The sequence below is a fragment of the Chrysemys picta genome, chromosome 6, assembly GCF_011386835.1.
Source record: "Chrysemys picta bellii isolate R12L10 chromosome 6, ASM1138683v2, whole genome shotgun sequence".
Taxonomy (NCBI): domain Eukaryota; kingdom Metazoa; phylum Chordata; order Testudines; family Emydidae; genus Chrysemys; species Chrysemys picta.
This window is the reverse complement of record NC_088796.1, coordinates 97,699,160-97,719,150: the sequence shown is the minus strand read 5'-3', so window position 1 is coordinate 97,719,150 and position 19,991 is coordinate 97,699,160. Positions and strand designations below refer to the sequence as shown.

At 41.5% G+C, this 19,991-nt stretch overlaps 1 long non-coding RNA gene across 2 annotated transcripts in view; it reads left to right on the top strand.

The window, feature by feature from the left end:
• The window catches only part of LOC122173741 (uncharacterized), a 149,892-nt gene extending 138,631 nt beyond the window's left edge, over window positions 1–11,261 (top strand). Inside the window, exon 3 of one of the 2 annotated variants that reach the window (XR_010588881.1) lies at window positions 9,735–11,261. This is a non-coding gene — a long non-coding RNA (uncharacterized LOC122173741). The remainder of the gene's footprint in view (window positions 1–9,734) is intronic. The other variant, XR_010588880.1, reaches the window with a different exon arrangement.
• Window positions 11,262–19,991: the final 8,730 nt, after the last annotated feature.

Here is a 19,991-nt window from a genome sequence, read left to right as displayed (position 1 = left end):
TTCTCCAACACAGATAATGAAAGAAAACCAACTATCTGTAAATAGGATTTTTATGGATTTAAAGGAAAAGCTGATTTACAATGAAAACCAGGAAACTCCGGGAGGATTTTGATAAAACTGCCAGAGATTCTCAGATTGACCAGTCAACAGCACGTAGTTGCACAACTATGGATTCCATGCTGGACAGACTGCAAATTAGCAGAAGAAAATATGAGAGCGTATTTGGTCTTGAAGTAGTTGCTTATTTAAAGGTTGGATGAGGAGAGAGCGAGAGAGAAGCAGGACACCCATTTGCTTGGGCTGATTTAACAGAGCAAAAGTTGGCTGAAAAAATTTGAAATTATTTAAAAAAAGAAAAGAAAATGAAGGCATAAGGGTTTGTGCTCTTTCTGAAGGGAATTTTGCTTGTTTTTAAACTTGGAAGAGGTCAGTGTAAGCTCTGTCCATCCACCAGTGCAGGTCAAAATAACAGCAACAAACACTAGGATAATAAAACCCTGAGGAAGTTAATTTCCATCTCTGTAATAACAACACTCTCTTTTCTGTTTCAGTAGATACTGTGGTTTGCCTGTATTTTAATACTTTCTTATCTCTGTAAGGAATTGCCATCTCTTTGTCAGAGTTAATGAAAGCAATGGGAGCCTGTGGATGCACCACTAAGCTAACCCAGGAGATTTACAAAATCATTGAAGAAGGGGTGGAGGCCAAACGCTTCTCTAAAACCATTGCTTTAGTTTGTGCAGATTTTAACAATTGCTTTTGTCAAATCCAATTGTGTGGCTGTTCTGTAGTCCCACTGCTGGGTGAGATACATAAATTTTTGAGCCGATTAGCCGGGCACAGCTAGGTCTTTGGGATTGCCTGTGGGGGAGGAAGAATACACAGAACCCTTTAACTGTTTCTTCCACTTGACACATTCATTTTCATTTTTAGGTTAAGTTAATTCAGTGCTTGTGAGAGGAGCCAGATTGACAGCGTATACAGCATGGGTGGCAGCAACACAAACTTCCTTTCACCACTTTGCTTTAATGTTAAACCAGAGGCATTAGGTTTGAGGGGGAGAGAGTAGTCCAGTCTATATGCACATTCAGTTCTTGGCCTCTACAGAGGTTGCCAGCAACGGGGGGGGGGGGGGTGGGGGGTGGGGTGGGGGGAAGGGGGGCCAACTAGAGCTGAATGTCAGAAAGGTTTGTGTGAGGTTTGATCCCAAACCATTAAGAACTGGACTGAGAACACCACCATGTTTCAGATAGGCCATTAGACAGCCATCAGTGGAAATGCCACTTGACAAATCTGTGTTATTGTAGCAGTGACGCACCTGGTTTCATGTGGCAATGCAGCCCTGCCTCAGTTTCCTTCTCACTGTTTGGATACATTAGCCCTCTAGATAAAACAAAACTTCACCTCATCTAAGGTCATGAAAATTCAAAACCTTCATTCAGTGTCCTTCCCTGCGGCACAGCCTTATCCAAAGATCTAGCAGTTTCCTCTTTTTTGGGGGTAGGACAGTTCCTCTTTCCCTGTTTTCAAGGAGAAGATCGCAGGGGAGCTCCTCCAACCATCAGCCAGCATCTGCAATTTTAAGCCCTGAAAAGAAGACAAAGATGATCACATGGTCACTTTCTAAGCCAGGAGTGGGCAAACTACATCCCGTGGATCGGATATGGCCCGCCAGCTGTTTTAATCCAGCCCTCGAGCTCCCGCTGGTGAGTGGGGTCCGGGGCTTGCCCCTCTCCGGCGCTCCAGCCAGGAAGCAGGGTGGGGGGCCGCTCCACGCAGCTCCCGGAAGCAGCGGCATGGCCCTTCTCCAGCTCCTACATGTAGGGGCAGCCAGAGGGCTCTGCACACTGCCCCGCCCTAAGCACCACCCCAAGCACTGCCACTGCAGCTCCCATTGGCCGGGAACCACAGCCAATGGGAGTTGCAGGGGCGGTGCCTGCGGATGGGGCAGCGTGCAGAGCCGCCTGGCCGCACCTCCACATAGGAGCCGGAGAAGGGCATGTCGCTGCTTCCGGGAGCTGCTTGAGGTAAGCGCCACCCGGAGTCTGCACCCCTGAGCCTCTCCCTGTGCCCCAACCCCCTGCCCCAACCCTGATCCTGTTCTGAACCCTTTGGTCCCAGCCCAGAGCACCCTCCTATACCCCAAACTCCTCATCCCCAGCCCCATCCCAGCACCCCTCAGCTGGAGCCCCCCCCTGCACTCAAGCCCAGAGCCCCCTTCTACACCCTGAACTCCTCATTTCTGGCCCCACCCTGGAGCCCGCACCCACAACCAGAGCCCTCACTCCCTCCTGCATCCCAACCCCAATGTTGTGAGCATTCATAGCCTGCCATACAATTTCTATTCCCAGATGTGGCCTTCAGGAGTGGGCAATTTTTTTGGCCTGTTCTAAGCTCTCTATGCCTCCTTGCCCAGGATATCTTCCTCCACTAGTTCCAGGGTCATTTGCCCTTTCAGGGATTCCCCTAATGCACAGCTGCAGACACTCTCCTTCCAAGTTTCCCTTCCAGAGCCATCCAAGTCATAATGTAATAAACATCAATGGAGTTTCTAAAATTTATAAATGATAATTTTCTAACACAAAAGGTATGGTACACTACATGACTTAATTCTATTTTGGACCTCATTGTGATGAAGAAAGATGAATTTATCACTAGAATGGAAATTGGTGATCACCTAGAGACCAGTGATCTTGATCTGACTGCATTCAATACAGGCAAATGGAGGACAGTTCCAACCAGTAATATAAGTACTTGATGGTTCAAAAGGGCTAGTTTCCCAAAGCTGAGGAAAATTATGAGTGAAATTGATTGGGAGGAAAAATATAGATAGAAAAATGTTACCGAAAATTGGGAGTTCTTTAAGAAGAGTTTATTAGGTGGCCAAAAAGCCACAAACAGGAAAGAGGATAACTTTGGCTAAAAGCCTGTCCTGATTCCGTGGCAAAGTAAAGGCAGCAATTAGAAATGTAAAAGCAATATATAACAAATGGAAATGGTGAGCAATAATTTTAAATTAGATGTTATGAAGTATAGAAAGTTGCTAAGGGAAGCTAAAGACATCAGGGAAAATCCATGGATGGCAGGGCAAAAGAAAATGGGGAGGAGGATTTAAAATATATGAGATACCAAGTAAATCCTAGCAATTGTATAGTCCCATTAGGAGATAGAGATGTTAAAATTATTACTGATGCTGAAAAGGCAGAAGTGTTCAATAAATATTTTCTCTGTAATCAGAAAAAAGTAGGATGATGTACCTAGTATCACACAAGGATGATGAAATACTTTCCAGTCAAGTAGTAACTAAGGAGGATGCTAAAGCATCTACAGGGTAAAACATTTTCAAATCAGCAGGCCTGGATAACTTGCACCCAAGAGTCCTAAAAGATATCTGGCCTGCTGATGTTAGCTTTTAATAAATCTTGGAATACTGTGGTAATTTCAGAAGTCTGGAAGAGTGCAAATTTTGTGCCAGTATTCAAAAAGTGCAAGTGAGATTATTCAGGTAACTAAAGGCTGGTTAGTCTGACATGAATCTTGAAGAAAATAATGGAAAAGCTGATATAGGATGCAATTAATAAAGAATTAAAAGCTAGAAATATAATTAATGCCAGTCAACATGGTTTTATGGAAAATAGGTCTTGTCAAACAAACCTGATTTAATTCATCAATCAGATTATAAAGTTGATTGATGAAGATAACTCTGTAGATGTAATACACTTAGTCTTTTGCAAGGTGTTTGACTTAGTACTGCACAATATTCTGATTAAAAAATTAGCACTACACAATATGAATAAAGCACAGATTAAATTTCATACTGTAACTGACCAATCTCAAAAAGTAATTGTCAATGTGGAATCCTCATAGAATGTAGGTGTCTCTAGGGTTCCACGGGGATCAGTTCCAGGGCTGATGCTATTCACTTTCATCAATGAGGTGGAAGTAAATATAAAAGGCTTCTCATAAAATGTACTGATAAAACAAAGACTGGCAGAACAATGAGTCATGTTGAGGACAGGACAGTCATATAGAGCAATCTGCATCGCTTCATAAACTGGCCCCGTTCAAACAAAATGCTATTTGGCTGTATTAAAAGTGAAGTTATACATTTAGGAAAAGAAATGCAGGTCATACCTACAGAGTGGGTGACTGTATCCTGGAAAATAATGACTCTCTGAAAAGGATGTAGGAGTCACAGTGGACAAGCATCTCTGCATGAGCTCCCAGTGAGATGCTGTGGCAAAAAGGGCTAATGTGATCCTTGGATGTATAAATAGGGGAGCAGTGAGCAGAAGGTGATTTTAGCTCTGTATAGGGCATTGGTGAAACCATTATTGGAATACTGTGTCTAGTTCTGGTGTCCATTGTTTAAAAAGGATGAAAAATTGGAGAGAACAAAGAAAAGAGCCACAAAAATTATCTGAGGGGGTGGAGAAAATGCCTTAGGGGAGAGATTTAAAAAGCTCAGTCTGTTTAGTTTATCAGAAAGAAGCTTGAGAGGTGACTTGATTATGCCGTATAAGGACTTCACAGGAAGAAAATAACAGGTAATAAAGAGCTCTTTAATCTAGCAGAGAACAGCATAACAACCACCAATGGCTGGAAGCTGAAGCTAAACAAATTCAAATTGGACACACATTTTTAACAGTGAGGGTGATTAACCACCGGAGAAAACTGCTAAGAGAAATATTGGATTCTCCATCTCCTGATATCTTCAGATCAAAATTGTCTGCTTTTCTGGAAGATAAGCTTTAATTGAACAAAAATTATTGGGCTCAATACAGGTGCAGCTGGGTGAAATGTAATGGCCTGTGATACAAATGAGGTTAGACTAGATGATGTAATAGGCTCTTCTGGCCTTAAACTCCATGAATCAATGAATAAATTGCTCCTTCCTCCTGGGTCCTTACCAGGGAGACCAAGAGCTCCTTGTCACTCTGTTCTTTAGTGAACGGGCCCTCCAAGACTTTTACTTTTTGCCTGCTCAGGCCATCTTCTCTGGTATATTCCTCTCCTTTATTTATTTCTTAAACACCTGGGAAAGAAGCACCAATCAAGGGAACTTTACTTGCTCTGCTTTTCCCATGATTACTCCCTTTCTTGGGACACGGATGCCATATGTGGTAGGCAGAGCTGGGAACGCTGATGATTTACTGACTGAGTGAGAGGAGTGGCTGCTTGCAAAAGGGCAACACTTTTATATGGTCTTTGGGTTATAGTCAGCCAGTGGCCAAACTAGTCCCAGGATCAGGGAACCAGAAATAATTCGGCCCCTTCCAGTGTGCCCAGCAGTTACATGGAGCAACTGAGAATTAAGGCCTGGATCTCCACTTTTAGGAATGGCATGTAATCATTTATATACATATAAAGTGACTGTACATCACTATGGGCCAAATTCTGCTTTCAGTTACAGTGTAAGCCTGGAATAACTTTATTGAAGTCAGACAGCCTCATCTCCAGCAAGGTGCTCTGAATGGTTCTGGTTGTGCAAAACAGTCTGAAAGCTCATCTAGGTGGTTGGCTGGAGAGTCACATGGCATAGAGCTGGTGTCTCCTTACAGCTGCCAGCACTGTAGAGGGCTATACATTTGGAACATCCTGAGGCTGCGCTAACTTGCACTGGGACTGATTTGGCCCATGGCAGCCCCAGAGTTTTGGGACCATGGAGGTGGCATACAGCACCTTTTCTTTCCCAGCTTTGGATCCTGCACAGAGTAAAACTTGGTCTGCCCTGAGGCTCCAAGACAGAATTTCAGCCAACCAAATTGGAGTGGTAACTTTTAGATTCACTTTGCATAGATGTAGATGGCCACAAAAGGGGCAAGGCAGTGGAGAATCAGGCCCATAGTATGTTTCAGTTCCTTGATTGGACACATTATAACTCTACATTAGACTTTTTTAACCACCACGTGATCTATCCCTGCTAAACGGGTTAGATGCCTAGTGTCTGTCTATACGACAATCAGAGTGTGACTGCAGCACATGTAGACATACCCAGGCTTACTTCGATCTAGCTAGTTCAAACAACAATAGCACAGAAGCCACGGCAGTCCTGGTGTCAGTATGGGTTGGCTGCTAAGTAGCTATCCAAGGTATTGGGTGGGCTTGTGCAGCAGTCAGACCTCTGATTGCAAAGCAGACATACCCACAGTGGTTAAATGCTGCTAGACACCAAGCCTTGTGTACACTAGAGCTCTTTCTGTTGTTACCATGGGAGGAATTGCACCATTGACAGCAACCATAGGAACTTTTAGGAGGGAAAAGTCCAATGTAGACAATAGACTTGGGATCAGATTTCCAGTTTGAAAACTTTCATTTGTGAATTAAAAATCCATTTGAAATTTTCTGTTTCCACGAACAGTCCTTCCCAGGAAACTCATAGAGTGTTAGCGGGAAGCAAACACAACAGAATGTAAATACAGCTGAAACCAATTGTTGTCAAAATTCAAATGAATTATCATGGAAATTATTTTTTCAGTGTTCACTTGTTCCTGGACCCTACCCATAACATAGCATGTAGCATCAAGACAAGCTGACCTGCAGCATGTCTCCAGTGAGGAAGGGCTGCCAGGGGAATTTTTCCCAGTCTCTCATGAGATTTCTGTTTCTATGGTGACTATGATTGCCTCTCTGGAGCCAGTGGTATATTTTCCTGGACCTAACCTTCTCACTTCTGTATTGGTGCAAGAGAGAAGTTTTAACACAGGTTATTTAATTACCTGTGAGATTATTATCAGATATAAGTACATGGGACCCAAGGGGCATTGATCCAGTTTCACTCTAAGGTGTGAGATGTAGAGACTCTGACAGCCCCATTTTTCACAACCCTTCTCTTCCTCATTCTACTTTGCTAGGGTAGTACACGTTTGACCTGAAGCTTTCCCAGTACTATATTTACTGGCTATAAAAAGCCCTTAGGTGTTTGTTGAAAAATTTGTTTTCCAATAATTTCCTATTGTAATTGGTTGGTTCATTAAGTATCTCATTGTGTTTTATCTCTGGGGGTGTCAGTATCTAGTTTTATGTTCTTTTACTTCTTGGTTTGCTTATTTTCAGAGTTTCTCTGACAGATTTTTCAACCTTATCTGCCTTTAAAGCTATCCATTTAGTTGGATAGGAGAGCAAAAATTAAGCAGCAAACACATTTTTTTCCCCCCAGGGAAGTGCCAATATCAGATAATGAGACACCAATCACAGAAGATATTCATCAGACAGAAAATGGTGGAGCTAAAGTTAAAGTTAGTTGTTGATTCCTTCCCGAATCTGAGTTTAAATACCCAAGCTAAAACAATGATAAACCATGAAGCACAGAGTTAAGTTTCACCAATGTATTCCTTACAAGAACTTTAACAAAACAGTAAAAAACAAAAGCAAACATTAGCACAGTGGGATTTAAGATGGCACTTCTCACACAAAACTGTCACACAACCTTATCCCTGTACACTTTTTGGGATGCCAGAAGAACCTTGTGTCGTTCTTTTGGTCTGGGAGATAATTTATGTTTTGTGACCTGGGCGAACTACAAGAAAACCCTTTTATGGAAATCACCTAATATTTTGTTAGCTGTCTTATTTGTGACGGGGTTCAGCTGAAAAGAGGAAGAGAGGCACATCAATGTGTCCAGTTTGATCTTCCTGAACAGCAATTGCTGATCAGTATTGTTTACATAGATCACACTAATGGTTCCTTTCAAATGTATGAATAGGAGTTGTGGACAGATATTCTAATAGAAACACACCACCACCAACGTGAAGGATCTCCAATTAGCAGTTCTGTTTGTGAGGTGTTGGTGTCTAATGTATGGGATTTTATTTTCTCCAAGCACTGCGGTTCATTTTGGCCTATTTTAACCCACCAGTTAATGAAATATTAATCTTGACCCACTGCAAAACTAGCAATGGAATCTTATAATTCAAATGGAATTTGAACCATGATGATATGATGACATCTGTTGCTATATCTCCAGTTTCCCACAGTCCAGTAGCCATCAAAAAGCCAAGGGACATTGAGCTATGAGGAGAAAAGAAAAAACGTTTCATATCCATGGTAGAATTGCTCATGTTGTACAACTCCACCATTTTGAATAAGTGTGATTTGAATCAGTGCCTTCATGTTTCCCCAGTCAAATTTCTCCAGAAACATGAGATTTGACATCATTATTGAGTCCATAAGCATGTATCTTTTCATATAGATGAGTTGTTTGTTGTTATCTGCATATCTCTTCTATAGAGGAGTGTCAATATACTATCCAAACAATACCATGTGGTTTACTTGACTAATCACAATTAACCAGCTCAACTCAAATAGCAAATATTGATTATAAAATACTTACAAAGAAATGTTAGGGCTAGGGTCTGCTATCCTCACACACATCCTCACTCCTAAAATAGTCCTCAGGTGATACTGTTTAAAGTGTATAGTATTATTCAATATGAGGAAGGGTAGCAGAAAATGACTGTTAGTGATCACTACATTGAGTTATTAAAATATGTTACAAAAATGAATTAATCCAAGGTAATTGTGATCTGTGGGAATATCTGTGAACAGAAATATAGGTTAAATGTATCCAATAATTCATCGCAAATTATTCATTTAATTCTACTGATTAACATACCTCTCATGTCTTCCTTACTTTCATTAATGATGTTTTAGCAAATATAATAATAGCCCTTCTATAGACTGTCTCTCTTCCTAGCTATCTTATTAGAGAACCAGAAAGAGTGTAATTTAAAAAAAATATTGTCAAGGTTTTGTTCCTTTTCAAACTATCTTTTCTATTTTGATGTTATTTGAATTAATAGGTTTTGGAGTCATTAATCACTCTTTTTACAAAGACCATTCCTGAATTTGATTCTTTGTCCCTGAATATATATTTTTTAAATGGTGTCCCTGATTTTTATAGCACTCTGGTAAGAGGTATGTTATAAATTATAATGTTGACCAGCTCAATAATATGTAATGGTGCAACACACAGAAAACATTCTAGTAATCAGTTCAACTTTATTTGAGCTTTAAGGTCACATTGTCCAAACTGATGAAACTACTCTAGAAAACTAGATGGTTTGCTGTGTCTGAAAATGAAAGAAACTACTAAAGAGACACAGCTGGAGTCTGTTGGAAGCTTTGGACAAGTTGTTTTTCCTTCTCTTACTGCATTTAAGGGGCGAAATGGAACCCATTTACTTTAGGCTGTTTACATTTCTTTCTGTATTTTCTTCTTTCCTTTATTATTACTCATGTTTTGGTTTCAGATTTATTTGCCAAAGCATTAGGTATAGTGAATTAGCAACCTCTAAGGCTCTGAAAAGACCATCTGGATAACAATAGTAAATATGAGTCAGTAGGTCCTAACAGCTGGCAAATATATGCAAACCTTCTGCCTCTCCATTTATTTTTCACTGCTGCATTGTTTTCAAAATACACTACAGTTCCCTTAAATTAGTTACTAGTTTCTGACTCTCAGAAATGTCACAGATCAGTTTTCTTTAGTTCTTCAGAAGTATGATTTTTAAAAATACCCACATTGAGCGGGGCTGCATTTAATGGGGTTTCAGCACATACAAAATGCAAATTCTTGAGTTCCTCAAGTGTGTCTGTGTGACACAGTGAAATGGGCAGAGCCTAAAATTGCTGTAAATGAATTGCATCCTGGGGCAGCTGATCTGGTCCCATTTGTCTTTGAATGGCCAGAGGATTCTCTTCACAGCAGGACATTGTTTTTTTGTTTTCAACAGCAAAGAAAAGAGAACAGAGATGATGGACTCCAGAGCCAGGGGGAGTGTTTCCATTAATCCCTCAGCGGACAGTAAAGGCTACAGTGTAAATGCATTTATGGACTATATTAGCTTTACTGGCACTCTACATTTGGAACTCCAGTGGATTGAGGACTAGGCTGTTTTTTCCAACTTGGGTGAGTTTACATTCAGAACTACAAAAAGATTTGTGAATTCTAAAAGCACAATCCATTCAGGTACTTTTCCTTATCACTTAGTGAGGTAATGAGAGTTGGTGGTGCTCAGTAGCTTGCAGGATCAGGCCCCAACATGGTATATTTCTTAAAAGTAATTAAAAGTGCAGGTTATGTCAACAGAGACTCATTTAGTGAGGTACTAAGTGTCTTCACCAAGGTGCTAAGTGCCCTCAACTTCTATGGTTTCTTTGTGTTTCCCATTGCATCAGATATCTCATATAGTAGCTCTTTCTGGAGTTTGACTTTATAGTAATATTAGAATTAATCAGCTCCCTTCATTGTCCTTACAACAGAGAAAAAGTGAATGGCTCAGGACATCAGAATAACTCACTCAGTCTGGTAAATATGCATAAGAGTCAAACGTGATTGTCTCTAGTGAAATTAAAATGACCCATTTGGAAGAAGGTCTACCCCTAATTCTCCTTGTCAGTGCTTCTTTTCTCAATAAAACAGGTTCTAATGTCCTAGTGGTATATGAGCAATTACTGAACACATGTAGACTGTTTGTCTAGGCAGTCACTATACCACTGTCTAACTCATTGCTATGTAAAGTACTTCAGAAAACACGTTATATGAAAACACTAGTTAATTTTTAATGCTGTTCAATTCTAGTGACATCTCATTCCAGTTGCTCTTTACGAGCAATGCTCACCCCTCTAAGTTACAATTGTCATTTGCTGCTAGATTTTAAATTTCTTGTCTCAGGGTATTGAATGACTGGGGCTTTAGATGAAAGAATACGTCTTTCATCACAAGGTCACCAGTATGGAAAATGACCCGAGCTGATTGTGACCAATAAGCATTACTGTATGTTGAGTGTTCAGTTGCCTGTCGTTTAGCTCAATCGGGTGCTAGTTGTTAGGTAATTCTATCGCAAAAATGATGGTTATACCAAAAACGGCAGGAGTTGACATCCTTGTTGGCTTGCTCTGCATAAAGCACAAGGCCTATATGGGCATGGATGCCGAACTACACTCTCCTTCCTAGAGATGGTCCCTCAGAAACAGGCAAAGATACATTTTGTAGAATGCTGTGACCAAGCATGCATTGATGCTTCTGTCTGCTACCTGTTCACTGGATAAATAGAAGAGTCCAGTCTCCTGTGGTTTCAATTCAACACTAACATTTTTTTTTTTTTTTAAGGAAAAATGTTCCTTAGGTCAATGGGAGAGTGCATTGGTAGATGAGCTACTTGTGGGTCCCCAGATTTCTTAACTCTGTTGGACTCCTTTAGCACCAAATCAATAGATGGGACTGCTAACTTTTAAAGAGATTTAAAAAAAAAAAAAAATTTAAAAGATCAATTTTAAAAGCTTCAATTATTGCAGTTCTTAAAGTGGAAAGATGTATTCATTGCATTGAGACTTATTTTTTAAGAAAAGGATCATAGTGTGTGTCGCCAAATTTATAATCATTGTAATGTATTTCAGTGGTTTATTACTATATATTATTATTATAACTAACTACATAGGTTCCTGGTCTTTAAAGGTAAGGACCAGCCTAATGCCCCTGAGATGTGTCTCAGTCTGTTAGTATGTCTGTTAGTATATATGTTAGTAACATATACCTTGTCTCATCTTATTGTTAATGCTTTCCCCATTGTGTGCTTCCTATTGTATCTTACCAGCATGACATTCCATTCTTGTTTGCTGACACAACAAGAGCAGATTTTATTCTTGATGTACTGGTAACAAAAGCATTCTTTTATGAAGATGCTGATATAATATCTAGGCATGGAGGTTTAAGGCAAAGCTGTTTGGAGTGAAGAGAAAGTGAATTGTACACAGTACACATACTTATCCTGCTTCCATAGCTTTTAATTTAAAGCACGTGTTCACTGGATAAGCACACACAATATCACACAATAGACTTATAAGCTGCCTAAAGGCCTCTGCTTTCTTTGATCCAAGTTATTGTTCTTTTGCCAGACAGATGTACTGTGAGAAGCCAACTTTAGAACTAAGCCACTTCAGAATCCAGGCAGTGCATTTATTTTGTCTCAGACAGGCAATATGTAAACGTGCTTTGTGTTAGGCAATGAACGGCCTAGGTACTGAGTAAAGCCAGGTGCAGGAATGGCTCGATTGCACTGAGCCTTTCTGCATCACATAGGACATTTGAAATCCATTATTTATTCTGACAGAAGCCATGGTGATGATTTATCAGTACAGTTGGAGTTCCATAAAATATAACTGAAAATCCAGGTCTCTGTTTTTGAAATATTGATTTTAATGTGAACTCATTGAACAGTATCCTTGCAATCATATATCGTGTACACAACTGGTCGTTCTAAATGTATGAACTTTCAGCCTTGAATTCTTCCTAGACTATTAAGAATTGAAGATTGTGACATACATCAGTCAAAAGGTACTTTCCCCTAGATTTGCAGTAAACTCTCTGATTTGACCCATGATCTCAATGTCACAAAATATCTCTGACTCCATGTGGGCACTATAAACCAAACAACATTACAATTATTTGTGAATTAGCTGTTAATTTATAAAGATGAACCATATAAGAAGAACTCATTAATTTATCACATAGTATCAAAGTATCATAGAAATGAAAGCCTAGAAGAGACTATGAGAGGTCATCTACTCCAGCTCCCTGCACTGAGGCAGGACCAATTATACCTAGACAATCCCTGTCAGGTGTTTGTCTAACCTGTTATTTAAAACTTCCAGTGATGGGTGTGACATTGCAGACTATATAATTTTATAAAAATATGCTAATGAGTGAATATAATGTAACTGGAATATGCTTCATGCAAAAGGTCTCTTGTAAGGTATCATTACAAAGCTTATAATCTACTGAGTGTGATCATCCTATTTGTATAAATGTACCATTCTTGTATCTGAAACTAGAAATATGAAATATAACTCTGAGGGTCTATTGTAATTATGCAAAGTGTGGGCCATTAATAGTGGTTTGGAATCTTGATGACTCCCATTAACCAGGACAATTGTCTGCAGATGGGTGTGTTTTACCTGTAAGTCTTCGTGTATACATGTGTGCTGGCAAGTGGGCAATGAAGTCTTGCAGTGACATGTGATCATGTCACCTGAACTGGAATCCATCTTTAACCTGGTGTCTTTCCATTGAGAAGGAAGGGTGGAAACCCAGAGAGGGACAAAGAATTACCGCCTTATGCAAAAGATATATAAAGGAGTGGAACAGAACAAAGAGAGGAGCCATCATGAAGAATCCCCTAGCTACCACCTGAGCTGGAACAAGAGCTGTACCAGGGGAAAGAATTGTGCCCAGGCCTGGAAGGGGTCCAGTCTGAGAAAAACGTACTGAAGCATCTCTGAGGGTGAGATTATCTGTATTCAGTTTGATTAGAAATAGATTTGCACATTTTATTTTATTTTATTTTATTTTATTTTGCTTGGTGACTTACTTTGTTCTGTCTGTTACTACTTGGAACCACTTAAATCCTATTTTCTGTATTTAATAAAATCACTTTTTACTTATTAATTAACTCCGAGTATGTATTAATACCTGGGGGAGCAAACAACTGTGCATATCTCTTTCAGTGTTATACAGGATGAACAATTTATGAGTTTACCCTGCATAAGCTTTATACAGGGTAAAACAGATTTATTTGGGTTTAGACCCCATTGGGAGTTGGGCATCTGAGTGTTAAAGACAGGAACACTTCTGTTAGCTGCTTTCAGGTAAACCTGCAGCTTTGGGGCAAGTAATTCAGACCCTGGGTCTTTGTTGGAGCAGACAGGAGTGTCTGGCTCAGCAAGACAGGGTGCTGGAGTACTGAGCTGGCAGGGAAGGCAGGGGTAGAAGTAGTCTTGGCACATCAGGTGGCAGGTCCCAGGGGGTTTCTGTGATCCAACCTGTCACAATGGGTAGTCCACAACCTCCCTTGGAAGCCTATTCCAGAGCTTAACTATCCATACACTTAGAAACTTTTCCTAATATCTAACCTAAATCTCTCTTGTTGTAGATTAAGCCAATTACTTCTTGTCATATCTTGGTGGACCTGGAAAACAGTTGATCACCATCCTCTTTGTAATAGCTCTTAACATATATGAAGACTATCAGGCTCCCACGCAGTCTTTTTTTCTCAAGACTAACCATGCCTGTTTTTATAAACCTTTCCTCATAAGTCAGGTTGTCTAAACCTTTTATTATTTTTGTTGCTCTCCTCTGGGCTCTCTCCAATTTGTCTACATCTTTCCTAAATGTGGCACCCAGAACTGGATACAGTACTCCACCAGTGCCAAGTAGAGTAGGACAATTCCCTCCCATGTCTCTCATACTACACTTTTGTTAATACACCCCTATATGATATTAGCCTTTTTTGCAACTGCTTCACATTATTAACTTGTATTCAATTAGTGATTCACTGCAACCCTCACATCCTTTTCTGTAGTATCACTGCCTAGCCAGTTATTCCCATTTTGTAGCTGTGCATTTGATTTCTCCTTCCTAAGAGACAAGAGTAGTGCATTTGTCTTTATTGAATTTCATCTTGTTGTTTTCAGCCCAGTCCTCCAATTTGTCAAGGCCATTTTAATTCTAAACCTTTCCTTCAAAGAGCTTCAAACCCCTCTGAGCTTGGAGTCATCTGCAAATTTTATAAGTGCACACTCCACTCCATTATCCATGTCATTAATGAAAATATTGAATTGTACCAGGTCCAGGACAGACACCTGTGGGACCCCATGTGTAGCATGCTGACACATAACATAAGAGCTATGTGGGTAGCAAGCTTCACTGTTTTTTTAGTACACTGGTTCCAGCTCTGCAAGTCATTCCTACGGGTACAGCTTTCTCGAAGGAATACTTTAAGGCCTGACTTCTCACTGTAAGTCATGGATATAGGGAAAGTGAATTGGCTGCAGTCATTAAATTGGATTCAGTCCATCGGTTCTAGGATTATGTCACAGGGTGGCATAGGTCCTTTAACAGAGAAGAGGCCAGTGCACCTGTGATTGGTCTATAAGAGAAGGCCTGAGGGGGTGCCTGAATAAGTCAGACCTTAGTCGGTCAGGAAAGGGGTAGAGAAAGCAGACATGGAGCTCTTGCTGCCTGCCAGAAGCCAGGAGGCCTGGGTAGTGGGAGTAGGAACAGCAGCAGGGACTTATGTGGGAGTGGCTGCCAGAGTCTGCTGGGCAGGGAGGCAGTAGGAACCTACTGGGGGAAAGGAGCTCCAGGGAGAGCGCCCTGGGAGACAGTGCTCAGTTAACAGAGCATGGGAAAATCCTGCAGAAGGAATAGAGAGAGACAAAGGGGAAAATCCCTTGGGAGCTGTAGCCCAGGGTGAACTGAGGAATTGTGTCTGAGTGGGGTTTGCCTATATCTGAGAAACAGAACTGCCTGGAAAAGGGATTCTGGGTGCTGGAGTGAATCCTTTGTGGGCTAGCAATACGCCAGCACCTTACAGTGTGGCCATTTCAAGATAGGATTAGTTTAGGTTACTGGTATCCTTATAAGTTATTAGCACTATTTTAAATATTTACTATGGATTAAATAATCATCATGTGAGCCAATGACAAATGTTTTAAAAACAAATCAGAATATCTAAAAATGAAAGCCAAAGTTACAGTTTCAATGAAACAACTGGCTCACTAGACTCCATGGTCTTAAACTTTTTATGTTTTACTTTTCTCTGAGCCTTTTCCCTCTACCTCATGTTTTGTTTATTTTATCTCCCTGTATAACATTGCATTCATGAAGTTATTACCATGCAATGCCAGCTATGTATGGGGTAGGCACTCCAAAGAGAACATGATGTTTTCAACCAGACATTCTAAATATTTATCTCCCCTCTATGTATAGATTTGCAGACCAAGTGTTGCTATGAAACTTCAGTGCATCCCCAAAGTAACAGGACATCTTAAAACAACTGCATATCCCCATATCTGAGAGCACAGAATGACTCAGAACCATACATTTCTTATGGGGAAAAAACACTAGTGCACCCTTTGGCCTAAGTTCCATACTTTTGGGGGAATTTCTTTCATTTACTAATCAACACACTGCTCATCATCCCTGTGCTCATTTCTTCCTATTCCCTGTCTTGCTCATTGTGCTCCAACCTAGTCTTCTCCCTTTGGGGAATGTAGAGGCTCCAATTGATGTAACATGAGTTGAACCAGGCCCTTTATTTCCTCCCACTCCCATCTTCACACCTTATGTGGAGCCCCTTTATGCCTGGAACAGCATTTTCTCTTGTGTGCCAAATGACCACCATCTCATGCAAATCCCTTTTCAAAACTCAATTTTTTTTCCAAAGTACAAATTATAATCCTCAGTGAGCAGCTCCTCATCACACCTACCATGTTCAGATATTTGCAATTCTGTAAACGGGGTCAAGTGAGAGAGTGTTTAAAACGCAGGCTACCTGTAACCTTGTATGAACTAGCACTCTTATCTTTGATGCTCAATCATCATTAGCGATGAAGGGAAATTTTAGGGATGAAAGGTGGGTGAAGAGACAGAAGAATTCTTCCCTCAATCTAGCGCTGTCTACACAGGTACTTAGGTCAGCTTAACTACACCGTTCAGGGGTGTGGATTTTTCACACACCTGGCTGACATAGTTAAACTGACCTAATTTTCTAATGTAGACCAGGCCATAGTTTTGAACTTCTATTTCCTGTTTCTCCCTCCCTTTCTTACATGAAGGCACATCCTTCCCAGCACAATTTTTTTTATCAGTTACTCCTTGTAAGTCTCTGTAGAGAAGTGTGACTGACAGTCTTGTGTGGCATATAAGTCTGGCAGGGTCAGAAAAATAAATGTTGAACAATGTGGCTTTTCCAGAACTGTGTTTGAAGAAATCGAATGTTAAACATAACAGGTGTTCTAATGACAACAAGTCCTCACTGCACTGTTTTATAGCTAGGCTTTACCATTACAAAACAAGCAAATTCCTCATTGCTCAGCCAGCAAGCTGACATTGAGACACCATATGCTTTACTCCCAAGGGCTCCACATTTTGGCCTCAGAAGTTCTGTGTGTTTGTTCCCAGAGGTTTTGTATCAAGGAGGAGGAGGAATTGGTAATGTTGTGTAGGGAGGCAGAACACATTTAAACTAGAACAAAAACAGTTATTTATTTAAGTGAATGAGCAAGAAATATTTACACAGTCTGAACCTTTCCTGAGCTTTCTCCCTGTCTCTTGGTCTCCTGTGTCCTTCTAGAACAGCGTTTCTCAAACTGGGGTCCACGGACCCCTGGGAGTCCCTGAGGGTACCCCAGGTGTCTGCAGGCCCCACCGATCAACTCCTCCCCCTCCCTCCCAGCGCTTCATGCACACTTAAGGTCCAGCGGCGCAGTGGGGTGAAGGTAGGCTTTCTACCTGCCCCAGCTCTGCACCACTCCTGGAAGTGGCCGGCACATCCCTGAGGCCCAAGGAAGGGGTACGGAGTCTCTGTGCACTGCCCTGCCCTGAGCGCCAACTCCACAACTCCCATTGGTGGGAGCTGCAGCCAATGGGAGCTGTGCGGGCGGTGCCTGTGTGCCTCCCTGCCTAGGAGCTGCTGCCAGAGAGATGTGCTGGTCACTTTCAGGAGCTGCCCAAGGTAAGCACTGCCCAGCCAGATCCCACACCCAAACTCCTTCCCAGAGCCCGCACCCTATCCTGCACCCCAACTCCCTGCCCCAGTCTGGTGAAACTGAGTGAGGGTGGGGGAGAGTGAGCAACGGAGGGAGGGTGGATGGAGTGAGTGGGGGGGTGGGGTAGCAGCGTGGCCTCAGGGAAGGGGGTGGGTCAAGGGCTGAGCACAAGAGCTTGGGGGTCCCCAACAATTTTTAAATAAAAATGGGGGTCCTCGGGTTGCTAAAGGTTGAGAACCGCTGTTCTAGAATATTCTGTTCCTCAGAGACAATACCACATCTCTGTTATAGTATCAGAAGCTGTAGAATTATTCCTAGACAGCCAGGATACTCTGATGCTTTAAGTTGCAAGCCATAAAAGTATACTACAAAATATCAGTTGGTACTGTTTGTGGCATGTAAGCACAGAGAGAATTAATTAGTAATTATATGTTTCTGCAGAGCCTTTGCTAAGTAAATACACTAGTAGTAGATATAAACAGAACACAAGTAGCACAGATGCCAGAAGAATAATCACCTGTTTTCTTTGTAGTTGCTCATCATGTAACTGAATGGAGAGTTACTGAGAAGAGAAGGATGGTTCAGTAGCAAGTTGTCTAGACACGTGACAAAAGCACTAAGGCTACATCTATGCTTCCTGCTTTCTTCGGCTGTGTGTAGAATACATACTTGTGTAGCCCCTTTAACACAGATGTAAGTAGCAGTGTAGAGCATGTGGCATGGCTTAGGCAAGTGGATTATAGACACCCCTGAGTATATACCCAATACAGCTCTCCACTCGCCCAAACCAGGCCTTCCAGTCTACACTGCTTTTTTAACTGTGTTGTGTCCCACTGCTTCCCAGCTGCTGGAGCTTTTCCCCACCACAGGACAAGACTCCGGCAATGGGGAAATGCTGTTGAAGCAGTGAAAGGCTCTGCCAGCTCTCTGCTGCTAGACACTTTCCCCACCGCAGGGAAAGATTACAGGTAAGGGCTCTGGCAGAGGTGAGATGGTGGAGAAAGGCCCTTCCCCACCACAGATAAAGACTCGGGCTAGAGGGTAAGGCTGTGGCAGGGGGAGGCAGCAAGGTTTCCATGCTGCTTTCCTCCTTCCAGAGCCTTTCCTCGCTGCATGGAATTGGTCCTGTCAGCAGGGAGCTGATGAAGCCTTTCCCGGCTGCCTCCCAGATACTAGAGCCTTTCACTGAGATGTGTAGCTATCTGCCGCAGTGTGGGTACAGCCTGATTTTCACTGCAGTATGTAGCCATACATACCCTCCATGCTGCCAGAAGTAGTGTGTCATGTCGACTTAGCCCAGTTGTGGTAAGTGGAGACATGCAGCCCCAGAGAAGAGGGTGTGTTAGCTTTGAGAAGTCTGGCAATGGCAGTAATTGTGACCACTATTTCAGATGTGGGAGCAAAGAATATTACCAATCAGGATGCCAGGTAAAGAAGATCACTCAGGAAACTGGCCAGAAGGAGAAAGGCAGAGGATGACCCCTTATGGGACCAGGAGTAACTGGTAGAACTTCAGAGTTCCAAAATCAATCTCAATATCATGCAGGAAAATCACAAGAAAGCACAGACAGAGCTGAGAGCACTACATCTAATTTAACAGGAGTGGCCCATATTTACATCTAACCCCAAAACAACAAGTCAGAGTAGCCAGCTTAGTTGGAAAGAGGTATCTGATGTGTTGTTTTGTCAGTACAGTAAAATCTCACTGGAATACATGTGCACAAAATCTCAGGTCAATATGTAAAAGGCAATCTCCCAAGAACATGCTTTAGAAAGCTTGTCAAGTTACTGGAAATAGAAGATGGCCTTGATCTTAAAGCTGCCAATGGAACTCAAATCCCATACAAAGGCTGGACTGAAGTCCAATTTTGATTAAGCAAAGATCGTGACATCATCTTTGTTCCTGTGCTGGCCAGTCTACATAAATTGGCGCACTTGTTTATTGTCTGCAATGTTATTGAGGAGATAGTCAAAGACTATTGCTGAAATTCACCTAAGGCACCAACAGCTAAGTTCATTATCAGTATGGAATATTTCCTGCAAAAGTAGAGGCTCTTGTGAACTTCATCAGAAATAACATTTCAGACTTATGCATGTTTAAAGTTGGGAGAAGAGATATAATTATCCACAAATGAAAAATCACTAATGTAATATTTTGGGCTCACACATGCCTGGATATTGAAAGTTTAATGGCAATGTATGAGTCCCCCTCTATGAAAGATTCCTGCAGGTCCTGTCAGCTGATAAGAGCACTCTAATTTTTTTCACAAGCAGCGGGTTTTTGAGAATACTTTTTGATGCCCATTCATAAGCATCTTTCATCTAACATTTGGACTAATATGTATTCTTTTCCTGTTATGTCAGTAGTCATGGCCCAGTGTTCCAGATGTTTATTCATTTCTCTACTTTTTGATTACCTGTGTTGCACACTAGCTGAAAAT